Here is an 8965-nt window from a genome sequence, read left to right on the forward strand (position 1 = left end):
GGTCCGGACAGAGGAGGTCGGCGGTCCGGTCGTGGATCGCGGTCCGCCAGTTGAGGAAGGCTGTTTTACACCATGGGTGTCAAACTCATTTTTGTCATGGGTGACATGGTAGTCACAGTTTCCCTGGGAGGGCCATAACGAGTGTGAAACCATAATGTTTCATCACCCCCGCATATTATTGCGTATGCAGTACACAATTAATAGATAAAAAATGTTTAAATCAAAAGTAAAGGATAGTAGTTTGTTCAACTGCTGTTCGAGTTAATGTAATAACATGACAAGAAAATGCTTGCAATATCGCAACATGATTATTTATTACATTTGGCAATTTGAAATTTTGGTACAGATTTTAGCAAGCATCAAGTTGACCTGCTTGATTTGCTTTCACAGGCCACATAAAATCATATGGCATGCCAGATCTGGCCCCCGGGCCTTGTGTTTGACACCTGTGTTTTAGACCCTTCTGTCAAAGTAGGTTTGCTTGGCCTTACACACACGCACACCCAAAGCCCAGAAGTGAAGAAAGAACTCAGTGTGTTTTAATTTTTATATGGTCTTTTTGTGGATTTTTGTGACACGTGTCCCTCTCTCTCTATTACACACACACACACACACACACACACACACACACACACACACACACACACACACACACACACACACACACACACACACACAAACACATTCCCTGAGTTCCGTGTGTGGATTTTATTTCCCTTCAGTGACAACGTGGCATGTGTTTAAATGGCGACCAGCCCAGGAACTCGTCCATCTTTTGGCTCCAGCTCTCTCCTGAATAGGACAAGCACTATCAAGAATGGATGTATGGCTGTAATAGAAAAAAAAAGGCTGTGATTCTTAAATGGTGAATGTCATATCGACACTTTGTAGTGATGAATTCATCTTAAACCGTCAAACTGCTTACTTCTGACAATCGAGTATGACCTTTAGCTAATCCAACAGGCAAAGAATAATACAAAATAAACTTCCATGGGTGCAATTACTCTGAAACCAAAACAATAAATGTCAACATTTGATTTGTACTCCCGCAGTGATGTGTAATCATGCCTTGGAACACCACCACACAACTAGAAGAAAGACCAGCCTGAAGCCTTTTGCGTGTTTGTTTGTTCTATTCATCCAGCGAAGCAGGACTTCTTCCCACAGTCTCATAGGTGACTCCATATGGTCGTGCCTCCAACTCATGTTCCTCCTTAATCATCAACAACTCAACATCTCTATTGTCCTCTGGCCAAGATGACTGCACACAATCGAGTTTTCCACGTGGTTGTGCCACAAAGATTTGGAAACTCCAACCCTGTAGTGAGTTTTGCCAAGCGCAAAGGGTTTTCTTTGCCAAGCAGTTTTGCTTCATTTGAGGAGCAACTTTCTAATTTTGAGGAGTATTTTTTTGCAGTTTAATCGCAGGGACCTGAAGCAAGGATTTTATTAAACAATCGAAATATGACAAAATGACATAAACAAATGTTTTCCTTTTTATAAAATGTATACAGTATATTGTTTTACATTCACATTGAACATAGCAGCAAACTTGTCTAGGAACCTTTTCAGTGGGTAGTATAAATTTCAGTTTAAATTTAGTATTTCTGAATGGGTTGTATGATCCTTGAGCAAATTTTGCCAAACCGACCTCCGGCAGCAAATCCGAAATTGACTTACTCGAGGGGGCCACTTGCACCGCAATGCCGAGCTGTATCTCTGGCCGGACAGAATTAGTGCAGCCCTAAAGTCCAGGTCCGATAAGAGGGTGTCGCCAAAGTACCGCCCAATCACGTTTCCCCTTAAGGTACGGTTAACCTTACAGGCCACAACTAACGGCTGATGTGCGCCACAATGTTCGGTAATTCATTTTCGGTTCCGGTCCTGTCTCAGCCATGATTGAGTCATTTTCTCTCCAGACACGTATTAAATTGGCTGCTTTTTTTGGTTTTCAACAGTTGCATATGCTGCGTTTTAACATGGTTCCAGACAGATTTGATCATTTAAGCATTTAATTCCGGTTTACAACTACTAAAACTAAACATTGTTGCTACCCGCAACACACGCAAAATATGTTAAATAATAGATAAAAACACCCACCAAACGATTTCAACTCTGAAACCTGATGTGGGCACGAGCATAGCGCGATGAGCACCTGTTCACACTTCAAACTGATTTGAGCAGAGGGCTATAGCGACCCCTTAAGATGCAACCTGCTAACACTTATCCCACCAATAATGTGTTTGTTGCATTTCAAACCCGCGCTCCACTGTGAGCGAGATCTAAGAAGAGCGAGTTGTTTTCTTGGTGGTGATAATGAAGCGATTTGACAACACGGCCACCAAGGGCAGTGGCCACGCTGTTCGCTAAATTTGTATGTGCGGACCGACCAGCTCCTTTCCGAAAGATATGTTGCAGTTAAAAAACATTCCACAAGAGGACGCTGTTTTCCTTTAAATGCCTCTACCCGGCTACAGTATTGTACAGTAATGTACTGTTCTGTACTACAGGACCATTTTTAACCCTGGAGAACCCGCGGCGTCAAATTTAGCCCCTATAAATTCTGCAACTCAAATGCTACCCTTAAATCCCAAAGGGTCAGATTTGGCCCAAATCCCAAATTAGGATTAAAGCATTGAATATTTGAAAAAACATATATTTTGGTGTTTAGTGAACATATAGCTGTCATTTAATGTATAATTAATCCTTTTCCAAAGAAGAAAAAGGTTCTTGGGTTCTCCAGGGTTAAAATTTAATATTAAAGTTAGATGTTTTGGAAGATTTTACGAGTTTTTTGTTTGATACTTTGTTGTTGTGATTTTGGTATGAGTAATTATTGTGAAGGGTGGCCCGTTGGTCCAGTGGTTAGCGTGTCGACCTTACAGCGCAGAGGTACCAGGTTCAATTCCAGCTCCAGCCTCCCTGTGTGGAGTTTGCATGTTCTCCCCATGCCTGTGTGGGTTTTCTCCGAATACTCCGATTTTCACCCACATGCCAGTGGTGGCATGGCAGGCTGATTGAACACTCAAAATTGTCCCTCGGTGTGAGTGTGAGCGCGGATGGTTGCTTGTTTCTGTGTGCCCTGCGAATGGCTGGCACCCGGTTCAGGGTGTCCCCCGCCTACTGGCCGAAGACAGCTGGGATAGGCTCCAGCACCCCCTGCGACCCTAGTGAGGACAAAGCAGATGGATGGATGGATAATTATTGTGAAGCCCTTTGAGACTTTTGTGATCAAGGTCTTTACATTTTTTAAAACATCTGAAATACTGTAAGAATATCCCCATACAGATTGATCTTCAACTGAACTTGCACCTGCAAAGCACATGCATGACCTGGAGATAAAATGACATTTGTTGGAAGAGTGGTGAGCACGTCTGCCTCATAGCCCACAAGTTTATCTTTCAAATCTTGGCTCAGGCTTGCCTGTGTGGAGTTTGCATGTTTTTCTCGTGCTTGTGTGGCTTCCTCCTCTATTTCAAAAACATTTTGGTCGACTCTTAATCGTCCATCGAAGACTCCAAATTGTGAATGCTTGTTTGTTACTCTGCAATCTGATGGCAACCAGTTCAGGGTGAAAGCCTCTCGCCCAAAGTCGGCTGGGATCGGCTCCAGCACACCAGTGATCCGAGATGACAAGTGGTCCATAATAATGGATGGTTGAAAAGGACACTGCGTCTGAAAAGAAAGTGACATGGGGGTGACGGGCGTTTCACAATTTCAGCCTTCAGTATGTTTCTCACAGAGAAACTGAACCTTTGACCTTCGTCAGACAGTTGTGGAGACAGAGGTTGGTGAAAAAAATGAACCTGAACAGATGAGTTGCACACAGGCTCTGTAATTCCCCATCCTTGATCCTTAGATCTGATTTTATTTAAAGCTGCTGCATTCCTCTCTCAGAAGATGCGGATCTCTTTGAGACAGTACAGTGCCAGAAATAACAGGTTTGGACAAACACATGGCTGAGGCGTGGTGAGCTTGGCTGACCATGACTGAGTTCCACTGTGGTTTTTGCTCCACTGTTCTTTTGCTCGTGTCTATAGGTCTGTTTTTCTCCCAGGCAGCAGTTTGCAAGGAGGGTGGGTGGCGGGTTTAGTAGTAATGGTTTGTCAGCATAAATCACTGGAAGTGGCGAAAGAAAACTAAAGAACAGCTTCAAGTCTGGGAATGCAGGTGACTGTAGTCGGAGGCTACTGTGTGACCCGTCCGTTTGAATTGCAGGACGTCAGTGGCCTGCGGCAGCATCAACTTGCTGTATTGATATCCCTTTGTCTGGTGTTTTCCTCTGTGGCAAAGGGACTCACACTTTTTTGCTTTGGTTGAATTACAGATTTGAAATCTCTCTCTCTCTCTCTATCCAACTTCAAATTATCAAGTGCAGTTGCCTTTACTTCTCTCTGTGTATTTTTGAATAATGTGCAGTCATCTGCTGATGTTAATAAACTTAACAAGCCTTTTGACAGTAGGTAAGTAGAAACTACAGATATCCATCCATGCATCCATACATCCATTATTTATCCGAGCCGCTATCCTCATGAGGGTCGCAGGCGTGCTGGAATATATCCCACCTTACTTCGGACAGTGGGCGGGGTACCATCTGAACTGGCTGCCTGTACACGTCGACAAACAACCATTTGCGCTCACAATCACACCTTGAGACAATGTGGAGTGTTCCATTAACCTGCCATACTTGTTTTTGGAATGTGGGAGGGAACCAGAGTACAGGAAGAAAATGCAGATTCCACAGCGGAAGGCTGGAGCGCAAAATTAAACCCTGGACCTCTGTACTGTGAGGCGCATGTGCTAACCAGTCAGTAATCTTGCCGCCATGACTCATCTGAAAGTACAGATCCGTGTATCCAAATGGAGGGACTATGTGTAAAAATGTTAGAGATGGCATATCCAAAGTGCAGTATTTGAAACATCTACAGTACTTAATTACAGTAAGAGTATTGTTATTTGGATACTTCCCACCACTTATTTATGGAAGCCTTTCTATGCTGTACTTGGTGGCCATGCACAAGATGACCTAAAGGGGGGAAAAAAAACTTTTACTGGCCAGTCAGCCAGTTGTTTCTTGTTGATGCTTTTTCTGCATCATACTGTGTCTGCAATTAGTCCTTCAAGTCAGCTGGGTTGAGGCCAGTTGTATGGCTGCACTTATTTAGCGGTTTCTGCTCCGTGTGACATTTTGAATAAAATATCCTTCATCAGGGAGAGTGACAACGACTGCTAGGTTGACATGTGAAGTTGTGCTGTAGCCCTGGGATGTGGCGTCATGCATTATTTGGCAGGAAGATAACACTAATTTTGCATTAGACTCACGGCCCAGTGCATCGGCATGTTTTTACACACACGCGCACACGCACACACACACACACACACACACACACACACACACACACACACACACACACACACACACACACACACACACAATCATGCATGTTTGTCACCTCTCTCGACATTGTGTACAAGAATGTAGGTCAGACAGTGCATATGAACATTAGTATTTGTGTGTGCTGTGAGTGGATGCACACACACACACGCACACACACACACACACACACACACACACACACACACACACACACACACACACACACACACACACACACACACACGATCCAGCGGTAGGTCAGGTTAATATTTAATTGGCCTGATGGACGGTGTCAGTTGCTCTACAAGACAAACATCATTATGACACACTAAGTGACCGAAATCTAATTAGAGCTGAAAATCACATTATAGACGCTCAGTGATACAGTATATGAAACTACTCAGCATCCCCTACCTACCTTTTTTTTTTCTTTTTTTACGCTGCTCCCTGTGGTAGCAAAAACAGTACTGGTTAAACTAATAATTGGCGATCCATGATTATACAGAAGGTCACAATAATCAGATCAGCTGCGTAGGACAAGGAATTAGGGTTGATCTGATCAAATATGTGGTTGTGTTTTGTTTTGGGTCATGCCCGAAAGTGATTTTTCGACAAAGCAATTTAAGTGTGTATTCTGCCCATATTTAGTCATTTCCCATGCCCGCAGCGTAACTTGGCGTCCTTGAAGCAATCATCACTTAAAATTAGAACACTCCCTACTGGAGACCTTGTAGAGACACACAGACATAGGAATGCACCAGTTGACACAAGCTAAGAATCGGTTTAGGAGAAACCAAAGTCCTGATGCCTCACCATGAGTTTTGGTACCGACCTTCTGATCATATAAATATTTTGTGAATCCCTTCCGTCTTTACACTCGTAATATGCAGCCATTTGTCTGTAACTCACGGATGCCCGGAATATTCTGTTATTAAAAGCTTCGAAGAAACTGTTCATCGACTCCAGCCTGTATTTGGATAAGCAACATCCTCTTCATCCGGAATTCAACAAACACGCGGGGGAAAGACCATTTTCCCCAACACAACCTAATGCTCATAATCATCACCATTCTGAGCTGCTATTTCTCACCTAAGCAAAAATCCTGTGTGTGTGTGTGTGTGTGTGTGTGTGTGTGTGTGTGTGTGTGTGTGTGTGTGTGTGTGTGTGTGTGTGTGTGTGCGCGTGCTATAATTGATGCACAATGAGGGCATAAACAGCTTCCCCTTTGGTTACATGCTTTTGCACTTTGATTGTGTGTGTATGTGCGTGTGAGTGTTGGACTGTGGCGTACATGAAGCAACAGTTATGTTTTTAGATTTTCTGCATCTACATCGGGATTTGTTCATTGTTAATCTGCACAGGGGTGGCGGGGTGGTCCAAGTCAAAAGCATGCAGCGTAAAATAGGAAATCTTCATCATGCTTCTGGGAACTTAGGATGTTGAAAATGGGGAAAAAAAATGTTCACCGCAGTTGAAAATAAACCACAAAGCTGAACTTTGGTACAGTGCTTTTGGGTAAGGGACTAAATGCATCCAATATGTGACAACAATGAAAATGCATAGAAAATCATAGTGCCAAAGCCTTTCTAAATTTAGTTGATTATAGGCTTGGGAAATGTATATTTTTGCTTGCTTGTATCTGAGATGTCTTTTTCATGAAAGACCTCTCTCGTCTGAATTTGTGCTCCTTGAAGCACAGTCTCTGATCTGCCTCTCAGATACGACGGTCTTCATGTTGAGGACGTGCACTTTGAAAGCGCCGCCCTATCACAGCGCCGCGCTTCAGCCTTGACCATGGGCGCTATGTCCTTGTTCTCTCCTTCTGCCGATTCCCGCCGTCCCTCACTGTTTGCGCTGAACAGATGCCAGCGCTGGGTAAAGTCCTCTCTGTTGGGGCCACCAGCAGCATACTGGTTTATAATTAATGAAATTAGGGCCCATGTCAGCCGAGGAGGCTTCAAGTACCGTCATACGGTAGACTGCTCCCTTCAACAAGGGAAGAAATAGACTGTACAGCTGGATCACATGCTGCTTGAATAAACTTTGGCAAGACAAATGCTATGGATTCCATAAGTGCAACACAAAAGTCAGAAGGCTAAAAGTAATGTCATGTGTGGTCTTGAGATGATCAGTCCGACATGAAGCTAACGCAAAAGACACACAAGCATTCACATCCACACCTTTGGACACATGGCGCAACAACCAATGGCCCTGTCATTCTACTGGTGCCGCTCACTTGTCTTGCTAGTGAGGACAAAGAGCACACAGAGTATACATGAACCTTCAGCTGGACAACAGCGATACTGAATAAATGCTCAGACACCTTCCCATATTTGGAGCGTGCACATGTCACCGTGTGCACAGTTTTGCCTCACTAGTGACATGTAGTTGTTCGACTAGTATTGCAAGATTTTCAGACAATAAAGGGGAAGCAGTTGTGGAAAAAAAACATACTTATTAGACACGTTTTTTCCACTACTGGTGCACCTGAGTCATTTGACGACTTTGTAGTGCACTGAATTGTGTAACTAGAAGAGTATCAGTACGAGGACCTTAAGCTGGATATCAAGTGCATTCGGTGCCCGTTGAAGGCCCCCGTCCCAAATGCACCAAACTGCCAGCACCCAATGGGGCCCTTAGCCAATGCTTACCATTCTGCCAGACTCAGCTCATAGGTGGCGAGGAAGCAGTGGCGGTCTTTGAGAGGCCGTCTTTGATGGAAGCAAGGAACAGCGGCTGCTAATCATCCCTGTATAAATGGTTCAGCAGGCCGCGCATGGGAACCAGCGAAGGAGGGAAGGTGGGGTGAAATCTGAGACACCTGGTGGTGCTTTCTACAGCCCAGTGTGCAGCTGGTGCAAGAAAGCACATAACCCAGCTGTGGCTTCTTGACAGATCCCGAGACTTGAGCAGTGCATGCACTGATTGGATCCTATTATAGACCTCTCTGTCTGGCTGCTCAATTCAAAACTACAACGTGAACCAAGGTTTGGTGCAATATGTTACGTACGGTGCGCTCGTAATGATTGAGCGAGCGTGAAGTTAGCCTGTTGCGTTACATAATCACTGAGTGCCTCAACAGTGCATTGAGCAACAGCTGAGGTCAAAGCTCAGGGAGGCATTCATTTTAGAGCCACGACTCTGTCAAATTTTTAAATGCCTGTGAATGTATCCACATTCATCTTTCAGTGATTAACTACATGAGAATCATTGCACTCAATTCTTCTGCTCCACGTTGTAATGAGCACATATATATATATATATATATATATAGATATAGATATAGAGATATAGATATAGATATACTTTTGCCACCCATAATTAATGGGACAAAGAGAAGCAAACCTATTTGTTTTTAATTTTAGCTTGCATTTGCTGTGAATTTCTTTTATGGTTGTGCAACAGTTCGGCGCTCAACACATGGTATTTAAAGAAAGACAGGAAAAAGAAAAAAGAAAAAAACGGAACCACATTAAGTGTCCATACTCGAAGTACAGAATTGCTCCGTAACAAGTTATATATTTGAGTGTGTTGGCTGTGAATGCATAAGCTTGTTATTCGAAACCCTGTGACAGAGATCCAGTCTGT

Source organism: Hippocampus comes, unplaced genomic scaffold (assembly GCF_001891065.2).
Source record: "Hippocampus comes isolate QL1 unplaced genomic scaffold, H_comes_QL1_v1.1 scaffold167, whole genome shotgun sequence".
In the NCBI taxonomy this organism is placed as follows: domain Eukaryota; kingdom Metazoa; phylum Chordata; class Actinopteri; order Syngnathiformes; family Syngnathidae; genus Hippocampus; species Hippocampus comes.